The following is a 13,414-nucleotide window of genomic DNA, read 5'->3' on the forward strand; positions in this document are numbered from 1 at the left end:
GACACGTTAGACATGAGAATGTCACCCTCGGATACAGCCAGAGTATCGCCCTCTCTTACCAGTGAAGAATACATCCGAAAGACCCAACGTTTGTTTCGGGAACATACAAGGGCAAAGAGAGTGTAATGTGCATTCACAACATGCGACCACAGATGGGCTGGAAGTTAGTTCCGGACGGAAAAGTTTAAAAATCCCGGATTTAGGTACTGAAGAGCTATCCATGTTGGCAAGAAATGAACAACATTTCTTCCTTTATTTACGGCCACGGATCACCTTTGTTTGGGGCCTGTGAGCTGCGTACAGGTTTACATTTGAGCAATTCATGATGTTTCGGCACAAATCTTTCGCTGGATCAATCCATAAATTCAAGCAACCAGCCCATAGGTTCCAGTTTCAGAAACACCTGTTATTTCCCCTTACTCTAGCCCCGGGGGGTGGGGGGAGCGGAAAGTCCACGTGGCAAGTCCACCGACCCTGTCTCCTCCTGTAGTTAGAGACACAGTTGGACTACAGTCTCCGGCCCCTATGGATACTCGGGGCCCCAGGGCCCTTTGGGCCAGTCGCTTGGACGCGGGAGCCCTGTGGACACTTCCAGGCCAGGCTGATGAAAACCCTGCACCTGCGGGGCTCCCTCTCCGCCGGTGCCCAGGCTCACTGCCCGTCAGAGAGCCTGGAACCTCAGACCCAGAGCGGCCCGGGTGAGGCACCGACCAGCGATGCCCCTTTCTTGCCCCCAGCGTGACAAAACAATCTGTGCTAAGGCCGCACGAGGCTGGGTTCGTCTGTCCCAACAGCTACCGCTACCCTAATGAATATGGACGGAGACCCAAATGTGAGCATCTTTCAAATAGGTGCTCGTGTGCCGCTTGAGATCTTTTCAGAAAATCACGAAGTGAGCAATCAGTGTGCTCAGCTGCACTTCTGGATTCCCTCCCAAACCAGCGCCTGCCTTCGGGGAAGACGCAACGTCTCAGCCCCCTGGGATACCGGAACAATCATCTCCACCCGAGATCGCTAAGACCCACGTCGCAGATTCACCTAAAATCTTTGCCTCCCAAGAAAAGCTCCCCATCACGGGCGAGACTAGGTCCTGCTGCCCCTTTCCTGCCCACGTGATGTCCATGAGGCCAGAGCACCGGGCTCCAGGCTTTAAGGGTGCTCATTCCCCCCTCCGCTGCCCGCCTGACTCACTGTTCTGCCCCCTGCTCGGCCAGCCCCCCACTCTTCCATCCCCGGCTGCCAGGCAGGCCCCCGCTTCCTCCCTGCCAGGCTCAGCCTTCGGAGCTTCGCTGCCTCCGCCACCTTCTTCCCACCGACTCCTCCCTCCTTCTCAGAAAACCTCACCTTCCCTGCACCCCGAAAGCGGCAGGAGCGTCTGGGAGGAATCACCCCGACACCAGGGTTCCGTGGCCACACACAGTGAGGTCTGGGCCCCCCTCTCCTCCAGGAAGGACCTCATTCGTAGGTGTCCCTCCCTCGCTTGCCCCTGGCTCTCCCCTCCCAGCCCAGAAATGTGCCCAGTCCTGCTGCTCATTGAGTCATTCATCCAAGCAAACATTCACGGTCACTATGCACCACCCAGGGTCACCGCGCAGGCACAGGAACGCAGGGAGGAGAGGGCAGGTAGCCTTGAGCAGGAAGGCGCCGGGAGAGGCACACCCGGGCGGTTACACCTGTGACTCGTGGCCTGTGGCCTCCGTGTCCCTTTCCTCGGGGGCGGCTTCACGGAAAAGTCGTCTGTGCCGAGAGTCCCCACTGCTCTCCGTCCCTTGTCTCCCTGCCCGCCGCACCCTGACTTCTGACTCCACCGGCTGCATGGCCAGATTCCCTCCCGGCCTGGCTCCAAGTCCTATGATGCTCCCCAGCCCTGACCTTCCCCTCGGATTAGCGTGCTCCCTGAACCACTCCCTCTCTTTTCCTTTTAAGTTTATTTACTTACTTTGAGAGAGAGAGAGGGACGCAGAGGGAGAGGATCCCAAGCAGGCTCTGCTGTTAGCGTGGAGCCCGACGCGGGGCTTGAACTCACGAACCACGAGGTCGTGACCTGAGCCGGAGATCCAAAGTCGGAGCTCCCCACGGAGGGGATTCTGACGAGCCCGCACCCTGAACCTTCCGCCCGCCCCACTCGGAGAGCCCGCTCTCAGGACCTCCCAGCCACCCTCTTCCCTCGGACCAGAGTCCGCGTGGCGTTTGCAGAAACTCGCCGTGTGTGATGGCCTTTCGGACGTGCGGGGGGCACAGCCGGGGCCTGGAAGGGCTGTGTCACCTCCGGAGCACGTCAGGCCCACAATGCCGGGAGAAGGAGCAAGAGGCAAGTGTCATTTTCAGTGTGACGGGGGCCAACGTTTTCACTTCGGAGGAAATAAGTTCTTGGATTTATCCCGAAACGTCAACAGGAAAATAAGTCTCCACATACAAAATTGCAGTCACTTGCAGCTTCTCCGTTATATATTTGGTACCTAACGTGAGGCGCCTTATGTTTCAGCAGATAATTTCCTGGGGTGTATTAGGGTAGTTGAGTTCTTTTGAATTTTGCCTGTATCTAAAAATAACAATGGAACTTGAGAAAAGGCCACATAAACCGATACACCGGAATGAATCCCTGTCCCCCGAATCACGGGTCGCGTTGCCTCTGCAGCACTTCCGCGGGGTCTGGGTTAGGACGACTGACCGAGAGCTGGCCCTCAGGAGCGCCAGGGTACCCCGATGCAGTCCCTCACCCGGCAGGTAGGGCTGCGGGCCTGCGGGCCTCCACCGCAGCCCCGTCAGCGGTGGGAGGCCGCCGGCGTGATCCTGACTCTGCCTGGGGAAGCGCGGACGGGAGAAACCAGCCCCACGCAGACCAGGCCGAGTCCTCAGCCCTGCTGCTCCTGTTCCCCACAGACCAAATCAGGGTCGCCATCGACAGCGTGGATCAGTTTCCCGGGGCTGCAGGGCGAGAGCACCGCAAACGTGGCCGAAACAACAGAAACATAGTCTCTCAGTCCTGGAGGCACGAAGCCCGGAATCAAGGTGTGAACAGGGCCGCGCTCCCTCTGAAGGCTCTGGGGGCGGGGCGGGGGCATCTTTCCTCTCCTCTTCCAGCTTCTGGAGGCCCCTGGATGCCTCAGAGATCCATCACTCCTATCTCTGCCTCTGCGGTCACGTGGCTTCTCCTGGGTGTCTGCGTCCACCTTTCTGTCTCCTTACAAGGACACCTGTCATTGGATGAGGACCCACGCTGCTCCATTGTGACCTGGTTCCAACCCAATTACATCAGCCCACACCTAAGAAGGTCACACCCACAGGTACCAGGGGTTAAGACATCAATACCTCTTCTGGGGGGGGGGGGGCCAATTTTCCCCCCACCAGGGGCGGTTTTTTTTTTTTTTTGAAGTTTATGTATTGACTTTGAGAGAGACAAAGAGAGCGTGAGCAAGGGAGGCACAGAGAGAGAGAGAATCCCAAGCAGGCTCCATGAGGTCAGTGCACAGAGCCCGAAGCGGGGCTCGAACCCAGGAATACCGTGAGATGATGACCTGAGCCGAAATCAAGAGTCAGGCGCTTAACTCACTGGCCCACCCAGGTGCCCCCAGAGTATTGTTTATATGCCGGACAGTGTGCCACATTTTTTTCCTTTGTTTCATTTCATCCTTATAACCATCCTACGAGGTGGGAATGCCCAGTCCACAGGTGAGCAAACCGAGAGCCGGGCAAACCGAGAGCCGAGCAAACCGAGAGTCTGTGCCCACGGGCATGCACCAACCACACTGCAGAAGCAGGTCCGGGCCTCAGTCTCCACCCAGCCCTTCACCACAGGCTAGGGGCTGAAGAAAATCAGCAGGTCATTACGGCCTAGCTGGGATCGGTGTTCCGGGTCAACTGACCCGTCCCGTCTGTGATCTGTATGTAAGGGGGCGTCTCAAAGGGCCCCGGCTACTGAGGGCAGACTTGGGTCTGAGAGAACCGAGCGTTTCCATGACGAGAACCCACCCACGGAGAGAAGGCCTTTGCCAAAGCAGCTGAGAGTCCCCAGCCCCCCTGCAGGCTCTTGCCCATAAATGACGTCCGAAACGGCCCGTGCACATCCCCCATTTTTGTGCCGCGTGGGGTTACAGCGCTGTCCCCATTAGCCCCTCCTCGCCCCCGAATCCCTTTGGCAGATGGGGCACGGGGCCCCTAGTATGCTAGCACGCCAGCCGTCCGGCCCTTTGCTGGCCTGAATGTAAAGCTAACTAAACTAATTAATCACACCAGATTAATAAGAGTGACAAGGTGAGAGGGGTGACATTGTCCAAAATCTCCAATTTGGTGTGAGGGCGCATATTTTTTTAATCCCCACAGCAATTTATTTTCCGTATAGCAAACTTTCTCCAAGAATGTCCCAAAATGTAGTCAAGGTTAACTGTGCTGTGAGCTTATTCAATATTTATGATTCTTTTTATTTGTATTACGAGGACTTTTTGGGGACTCCAAAGGGTCCATTAATCAAACAGAGTGACAAAATGAGGCATTTGACAATCGGAACAAGGCCTGCATATTATTACGATTAGATGTCTATACCTAGACATATAGACGCAACGTCTATAGCTCGGGGAGGGGGTAGGGGTAAGAGAACCAACTTAACTTTATCAACAGCTCCTGATTAATTGTTACCAAGTGTCATCCGTAAATTTCCCTTCCATCTAATAATCCTCTCGGACGATCTAACAACATCCCCGGCGAGCTGGCGATACCGAGGCTGAGTTTCTGAGACAAGGAGCGGGTGACACCGGTACCTCCAGTGACTGGCGACGGGCGGTGGACAGCGTTCACGGAGCTGCCATCTCTGAAATACAATTATCAGTGTGATCTGCTTAAGGATTCATCATCAGCTCCTGCCTTCTGAAGACTTAAAAAAATGCCAAGACACACAGAGAGAAAGAGGTGATAAGAAGGCATCATTTCCCTCCAGCCTCATAACTGTAAATTGAAGAAAATTATTTTCTTTGCCTGCAGCTCATTGGCATATAGGCAGCATTATATTATAATTTCATAAGCATAAATCCTTTGAATAAATTTCAGAGGAATAACTGAATTAGAAATGCAAGTAAAGTATCTAAAAAACTTAACCGTAGCAGGCAGGGGAGAGGCGGTGTGAGGGGCACAGGCAAGGAGGAGAGCCCCTTCTGGGTGCCTCCCGTGGGTCCCCAGAGGCCCGGGAAGAGCTTGGTCAGGGAGAGGCCGTTTCTCACCCCTTCTGTGCCTGATGGCGAATAAAAGTTCTTCTCCCCTCCCCTTGCTCGTGTTCCAAGGAATTTGAGCCGTAATTCATCATAAATTAATTTTGGAGAAACAACAGGCTTGGGGCGTGTTATAATTATTGTTATTTGTTTATTTATTATCGTGTTAACCATTATTTATTATTGTGTTAAGCATATGTGAGATCACAAAGGTTGCTCCTGCGGTTTCCTAGCAACAAGTCTGTGGGTCCGTCACGCAAGTTTCCCATCTCGGTGGGGGTGGGAGGCAGATGCCGGGTCAGGGGCCCGAGGCGTCTGTCCCTTCCTGAGGGCACCCCTTGGGATACACTGTGGAGGACAAGGGTCGGTCTGGCCCCCTGCTGATGGCTCACCAGCCGCCCCGCAGATTATCTTCAAACAAAGACCACTTGGAGGCCAAACCCTGGCCCCGGGGGCTGGCTCAGCTTGGACAAGGACGTCCTTTCCTAGGCCCGTGTTGGTCCTCAGGGAGGTGGCCACCAGGCCCCCTCCATGGCCAAGGGACATCTGGGGGGGAGGAGGCTAAGGGTTGGGAAGAGGATGGAAAACTTCCTGGGGGCCTCCGCGCCCCCCTGTCGCAGCCTGGGGCAGCCCCGTGCAGCTCCCCACCTCCCCAGGGTGACCGACTGGCTTCGGGAGCCCGTCACCATGTACGTAGTGGGAACAGAGGCACAGAACCCGGAGGTTCAACTGCGTTCACACAGCCTCTCAGGAGCACGAATATCCATTTGCAATGTCTGTTCTTGTGTCAGCACAGAAGTGCAGAGAGGGGTTGGTTTCCATGTTTCCAGCACAGGGACCCTGCCGGGTAAAGGAAACCTTACCTGGGGGCCCACAGAGTGCGATGGCCAAACCAGAGTGACGGGACGGGTCTCCTTTGTCCGGTGTCCTCAGACAGACCCCACGCCTCCCGTATGGATCACTTCCTATCCTGGGTAAGAAACGCATAGCAAAGGGGCCCGGTGATGTCAGTACTTTCCCATTATGGCGGAGCCACGCACACAGGGTCCCAAGCAGCGCCCCGCCCCCCCAACTGTCCAGTGAAATCCCCTGGGAGTGGCATTTTTTTTTCCCAGTCAACTTTTAATTATAGAATAATTGGACTTACAGAAAAATTACAAAGACAATATAGTGCCCCCACATGCCACACACCCAGTTTCCCGGTTAGTAGCCTTGTCTATTACGATGGTACGTCGGTCGCAATTAACGAACCAATGTCGATGCATTAGTACGAACCGAAGTCTATGTATTATTCAGATCTCCTGAGCTTTCACCTTCTTCTGTTCCAGGATTGCGTCCAGGACAGCACATTACTTCAGTTATCAGGTCTCCTTAGGCTCCTCTTGGCTGAGCCTCTCAGGTTTCGCTGAGATTAATGACCTTGCTGGTTTCGCGGAAGGTTGGTTGTGTATTTTGTAGAGTGTCTCTCAATTTGAGTTGTCTCTCAGATTGAGTTGGATGGTTTTCTTATGGGTAATGTTATAGACATACCCATGTCTCTCCCAAACTCGCATTTTGTCATCTCATCCCCAGGGTGGTTTTATTCGGAGGTGGGCCCTCTGAGGGTGATCAGATAAGGAGGGTCGATCCCTCGTGAACGGGATCGGTGCCCTTGCGAGAAAAAGCCGCAGAGGCTGCTAGCTCCTTTACCCACCAGGTGAGGACACGGTGAGAGGTCAGCAGTCTGCAAACCAGAAGAGGGCCCTCGCTGGACCACGCGGGCACCCTGATCTTGGATTTCCAGGCTCCAGGGCTGTGAGGACTCCTTGCTTGCTGTTTACAAGCCATCAAGCTGATGGTACTTTGTGAGAGCAGAGAATGGGCTAAGACAGACTGCATTTATGGGTCTAGGAGAGGAAGGTCCCAGAAATCCCATGGAGGGTGCCTGCCGTCAGGGCACTTGTTATCGTTGATGTCAAACGTGATCACATGGCCAAGGCAGTGCCTGTCAGGGTCCCCCCCGTGGAAGGTTGCCCTTTCCCCCTGTCCATATGCTGTACTTGGGGGCAGGAAGGCCCTGTGAGCAGCCCAGCATGCTCCAGGAGCAGAGAACTCTGTTCCACCTCCTCCGGCGTGGAGGTTCCACACAAATCATTTGAAATTCTGCAGAGCAGATTCTCCTCCGTCTTCATTTCTTTAGTCAACCACTTATTTATGGCAGGATGGACTCGGTGTAGACTTCGAGTTATATTCCGACACTGCCTCGTTCATGTATTTGCTCAAACGTGTCAGCCAACGGAGGTCCCTTCCATTGCTCCCGTGTCCTCCTGACATGTCCCCATCATGGTGGCACTATGGGTCTGGTTTTGTGTTTTAGCACCTCCTTACTTTCTGGCACCACAAGATGCGCCCATCTCGCATTCCGACCCTTTCTCCACAGACCCCTGGTTCTTTTTATCGGAGAAGGGTATTAGCAACCACACTCTGGATGCGGGGTGTGCTCACCGCTATAGGGCTGGGGAGCTTTCAAACCTCTGTGCATTTAGGATGCAACCAAGATCAGTTGCCAGCATCTCCTGGAGGAGGACCCAGGCCTCAGTGTTTTTAAAGTTTTGTCTGTCTGTCAAGCTGTTTCTACTTTTATATTTGGTCAATAGCTGGTGGCCTCCTAGTCTTGGGATTAGCACCTTTACATCAAGCGTATGGATACAGGGTGCCCCTCCGTGCTCCAGAAACAGTGTGGAACTTTACCAAGATGCAGGGGGCTAAATGTTTGAAAGAACTTTTGAGGGGCTGATTCTTTTCGTTGTTTGGTGTGGGGGGGGAGTGGGGAGTGCCCACTTCTCCCTTTTGTCTGCCTCTCTCTTACCTTTATTTTTCTTTCCTCCTTAATCCCTTGAGAAGTACCTGCCCAGTGCTCAGACCATTAGCGTCCCAGAGGCTAGGACTGGCAATCAGTTTCCATCTATCCCTTCTAGCCGGTGACCACAAGCGAGGGGCTTCGTTTCCCCTCCACCTGTGGCTGGGGACACACTGAGACCACTGCCCGTTGAGTCAGAAGTAGGTGGCCGAGCTTAGAAGTAGGTGAATCAGCATGTGGCACATAGTGGGCACCGATAAAGCTAGCTCCCCCTTCCTCTCCCCACCTCCAGCCCCAGGGAAATAAGACAGGCCTGACACTGGGGCTGGAGGCCAGCTTGTCACCCTCTCTGAACCAGAGCTCGGCACCACACCTGGGGGCTTCCCTGCAAAGCAGAATCCAGGCGGGTCTACACGGGCATAGCGGCAGGACAAACCCTCGGAGTCAGAGCACCCACGCCTGGAGATGCTCGTGCAGTGTGGGCGCTGTTTGCACCCCCTGCCCTGTGGAGCTCTTCTGTGGTCGGAGACTGCCCCCTCCTGCTCACTCAGACGCCCAGGGACCGCTCCCACGGGAGCCTGCCCTGTGCCACCCACTGACCAGTGACGATTGTTCGAATCAAAGGAATCAAATCGATCACGAGCCAATCTTACTTGGAAGTCCTTTGGAGGAACAGGAGTCCTTTACCTCAGAAGCCTGTTTTGTTGGCCAAGGCTACTTGGGAGGCCAGCTGTGACGGCCACTCTTGGCAGTCCTGACCGCACAGTGGGATCCCCCGAGAGGACTTTGGGGTGGTCCGCAGAACCCAGGGCCCAGCCCCACAGCTGAGCCTCGACCTCTAACAGCTCCCTGGGGCACACCGTGCGGTGATGTGGCTCTATGGGTCTCTCGTCCAAGTCTCACAGTCTCGGCGACAGAGCCTTCTGGTGCGCCGTGAGGTGTCTCTACCTGTGGGTAAATCAGCCACAGCTGGAGGGGCAGGGGAACGGGACACGCGGGCCACCAGGGGAATTGTTATCAGCTGAGCAGCCCCCATAGGGGTCCAAGTAGTTAATCAGCAGTTTCTCTCCTTAAAACCGAACTAACAATAAACTCTTACCAGCAACCACGGCTTCTCAGGAGCAAGCGTCTCGTGCTGGGTCCTTCAGACATCATCCGTTCAAGCTCTCTGAACAACCATACCGCGTAGACGTGAAACCCACAGAGAGGAGAAAACAGGCCGAGGGAGGTCAGGTGTCACCGTCCAGGTGGCCCGGCCGACACGCTTCGGAAGGGGGACCTGAGACTCCGGAGGGCGTTGTCTTCTTGAGAGTGTGACGCTGGCACAAGCATCCCATACACGAGCCTCCAGACCCGGGACGCCGACAGGGAGACACGGGAGCCGTTCTTGCCCGGAGCTGCCAAAGCAAGTGTAAATGCCCGGGTTCCACCTGCCGGGACACCCACCACTGAGCACCGATTCCCTCCGCCAACCTCAGCTCTTCCCAAACCGGAGCCCTCGCGGTCTCCCACACATGCTGACCCCTCCCTTCTCCCACCTGTTGGGCCCTTCAGGACTCAGTAGAAATGTCTCTTCCTGGGAAGCCTTCCTGAGTTTTGCTCCCTACACATCACACTCGGATGCTCTCGTGGTTTTCTGTCTTTTTTTTTCTTTTAAGGTTTGAAAATTTTTAATTTTTATTTTGGGGGGGGGAGGGGCAGAGAGAGAGGGAGACACAGAACCCAAAGCAGGCTCCAGGCTCCGAGCCGTCAGCCCAGAGCCCGACGCGGGGCTCGAACTCACGGACTGCGAGATCGTGACCTGAGCCGAAGTCGGACGCTTAACCGACTAAGCCACCCAGGCACCCCCATCTTGTGCTTGCCAGTCGTGCTACTTAGGATACTTTGCTTTGCCCTAAGGAGCTCATTCTGTCCTTCCCTTCAGACAAGAGGAAGGTCTTCCTCGTCACCGTCCCCTCTCCGGTGTCCGGCCCGGGGTGGGCTCTTGGTCCTTGTTGGGTTGAGTTGATTCGAGGCTAAATGACACCTGTGCCGAGTCCTTCCCTGCAGGGAGGAGACCCTTCTCCATCACACTGGTTCCCACCATCTAGAGGAGACATGCTGGGCAGATTCACGGCCAGTCCTCACAGCGGTGGAGAGATACAGACAAATTCCACACATGACCGTGGCCTTTGTGACGCGTGGACAGATCTGGTCCTCCCTGCTGCCCTGAAGGTAGGTGCCGCCACAGGACTTGCTTTGGGCAAGGAAATGCGGGCAGTGGTGAAAGTGTCTCTCCCAGGCAGAAACTGAGGGTCGGGGAACTCACTGGGCTCCCCTGCTCCCTTTGTCCTGACTGGGCACTCAACGGAGCCTGTGTCTAGATAAAGTACTATCAGTGGGGGGGGGGGGGGGCTAGGGCACCCCCGTGAGAAGACCTCCCCCCACTGCCCTACACCTAGGCAGAAGAAGCAAGCAGCTCCTGTGTTGAGCCATGGAGACTCTGGGTTATTTGTTGCCATGGTTTAACCTAGCTTTTCTGACGAGTGTAGTCACGTATCGTACCTTCTTGGATACAATTGGTACCTTCCTGAATCATCTAGATCTTGTCCGTAGATGGAAAGAGAGTTCACAATAATGACGCTACGGAACTGAGCGTGGCGACAAGATGTGTGTGATACGGCCTCAGCCCTATTGTGCAGTGTAGCTCTGAGCAGACGCACACATACACGGAAGCATACAGGACGGGCTTTCCTTGGAAGCAATTTTTCATGCTTCTATGAAAGCTGTTAATTTTTCTCGTTGGAGGTAGGCCAATTCGGCTCAGTTCATGGAGGCGGCCACTGCAAAATTCATCTGGCATTATTTCCTGAAGCTACCTAAGGTGCAGACTAGAAGAATGGGTATTTTCTCTTAATGAAAAGATAGTCGGATGAGGGGGGAAAAATGCCTTTCCTTTCTTCCTTTCTCTTTCTTCCCTTAAAAAAACTCAAAATGATGTTGTGATTAACTTGCATTTTGCAGCATAGTGGATATGACAGTCAACCAAATTAATCCCATTATGCAAAACCCAGTTCACAAATGGTTTTGCCTTTTTGCAAAATTATGTCAATTTCCCTATAAATTGGAGAGACTGTGTCAGTTTCCTGAACTGCACAGAGACGCTACTCAGTGCTGTATATCTATATTCCTCTAATTCAAAAAGATACAGATTTTAGCTCCGTGCCACACATTAGGATTCATAACTTTCATGCTGATATTTTTGTTTACATGAGACTTGCATGAGAATTACCAACAGTTTTCACATTCGTTTAAAATCTTCCTCCCCACCATGCTCATCGTGGTGGCAAAAAAGAATTAGGAGCTTGAACAGAAAATGGTGAGAACAAAAACCATCCCTATTGTGATACGAGGACCGCGATTCCTTCTTTCGTCCCACCTCTGAAGCCCTCGGCTTCTCCGGCCGGGCTCCCCGCGCCCTCGCCTCGCCGGGGCTCTGCCTCTCTGTCGGTGGCGTTAGCGCGGGGAGAGCAGGGATGGCCGCCCACCTGCCGTCCTCTTGGCCAGCCGCAGACGTGCTGTTGGTGGCCAAATCTGCTTGGCATGGACCGCGATCTGTGAATTCCCTATAACTGGACCAACTTGTCAAATTAAGCCCGCTCCTGCGTGGAGCCGCTGAGCAGCCTGGATCTGGAAGTCCCCGCTCTCTGACCCCTGTCACCAGCCCTCCGAGCCCCTAACATCTGCTCTCTGGGAGCTGCCTTTTCACCTGGTTCATTTCAGATGCAGCAGGGCACTCCGTTCTGAGCTCAGCACTGCCCCTCTCTCTCTTACGGGGAGAAAGAAAAAGCTTCCTTGTTTTGAAGACCGGCGCTCTGAGGGCTAAATTACTTACTGAATTCAGAAAATCTATTTTTTAATGGTTATTCTTTCTCCGCGTAGCACTTTTTATTCCGGTAATGCTTTCTTGAACGGTGAATTGTTGACTTTTTATGCCTCAGATTTATTAGACATGTGCCAAGTTGTCAACCTCCTACTGTTTTCATTTGTGTCCACCTTGCAAACAGCAGGGAAAAATACTTTTTTTTTCCACGAACGCTCACTTCTTGGCAGTTCTGAAACAAATTTTTGAACAGTTGCTGTTCCTATTGATAGCAATAGTTTGATGTTTCAAAAAAAAAACCCAGGGTTTTATTTTCCCCTAAATTTTTGACACGTTCTGTCATATCCTATCATATCATACCCTGATGCATCAAAAACAAAAAGAGGGGAGGTCCCAGCCTGCACTATTCACATAGATCATGAGTCTTCGCTAAACACCCTCCCATCTGTTCACCACGTCCATTCTTTTGTCCCCGCTCCAATGCTGGTATTCCTCACTAAAATCTGTTCTTACTTCTTTCTAGACACCGCACTCTCCCCAGCGAGGCTGCCTGAGCTCGGTGAGAAATGGTCCCGAGGAATCAGGAGGCTGTGGGTATTTTCCTACCGCTGGCTGCCCGCGATTCGGACGCGCCGTGCAACGGACAGGGACAGTAATGAAAAAGAAGAGACACAAATGAAGTGAATGGCCGGTCGCCTCAGGCAAATGTCCCCTGCAGTTGCTGGTACTGTGAAAAATAAAAAAAGTCAGCAATCAAAACTCCTCTTCCCAGAGCCTCTTCCCGCCAGGGCCACCGGGCCCTCCATGCTGAGGCTTTGAAATGAGGGACACGGTGGGACGGGCTGGCTCCTGTTCCGGCCTGGCGACAGCTTGCTCTCCGTCCCAGCTGCAGGGCTTGCGGAGAGGGGCGGCGGGATCGGGGTGGGGGGGCCCGACCGCGCCCCATCCCCACTGGGGCTGCCCGGCCACTCTCAGGACCCCGCGGATGCAGCCTCGGGTGGAGTCTTCTGGGGCCTCTCCCAGAAGCTAGATCCTGCTGCACGGGAAGGACCAGCTTCCCAGGGAGCAGGTGTCATGGGAAAATCGGGTGCTTTGGGTCGACCAGGAGGCTCAGGATGACCTTACGAAGGGCTGTGAGGGGGCCCCTTACCCGGCGCACCAGCCGGAGGCCTCACACGGCCTTGTGAGGGCACACGGAGGCAGCCGGCAGTCACGTGACGGGACCCTGGCCCAGCCGCCCAGAGAAGCTGGGGTCTGCGGGGGGAACTGGGGTGCGTCCACCGCCTTGGGCAGAACACACCTCTATCCTTTTGCAAGATCGACCCTCTGTCCAACAGCCCCTTCAGCTCGGTAGGCACCACAACCTCTGTGGGCTCATTCGCGGCGCCTAACCTTGGTCGGTGGACCCACATCCGGCCCTCCACCTGCCAGCCTGTGACCTCCAGGCAGATCTGTGCCGGACCCCCTTCATCCCCGGAGCCCAGGTAGGGGAACCTGAAAGGGGGGGCGGCC

The 13,414-nt window shown here is 54.5% G+C and overlaps 2 long non-coding RNA genes across 4 annotated transcripts; both read left to right on the plus strand.

Annotated features, from left to right (window-relative positions):
* The first annotated feature begins 2,213 nt into the window (after positions 1-2,213).
* LOC121032785 (uncharacterized) lies at positions 2,214-9,663 on the plus strand. Of its 3 annotated transcripts, none has more exons than XR_005791475.1 (4): positions 2,214-3,287; positions 4,618-6,428; positions 6,530-6,639; positions 6,898-9,663. It is a non-coding gene; the product is annotated as an uncharacterized LOC121032785 (long non-coding RNA). The 3 variants fall into 3 exon arrangements; XR_005791474.1 differs by lacking the exon at positions 2,214-3,287 and adding an exon at positions 3,429-3,461; XR_005791473.1 differs by lacking the exon at positions 2,214-3,287 and adding an exon at positions 3,547-3,672.
* Positions 9,664-9,801: 138 nt separating this feature from the next.
* LOC121032786 (uncharacterized) lies at positions 9,802-12,661 on the plus strand. The gene is made up of 2 exons (XR_005791476.1): positions 9,802-10,254; positions 12,426-12,661. It is a non-coding gene; the product is annotated as an uncharacterized LOC121032786 (long non-coding RNA).
* The last annotated feature ends 753 nt before the right edge of the window (positions 12,662-13,414 follow it).

This window comes from Herpailurus yagouaroundi, unplaced genomic scaffold (assembly GCF_014898765.1).
Source record: "Herpailurus yagouaroundi ecotype Mexico unplaced genomic scaffold, PumYag 142, whole genome shotgun sequence".
NCBI lineage: Eukaryota > Metazoa > Chordata > Mammalia > Carnivora > Felidae > Herpailurus > Herpailurus yagouaroundi.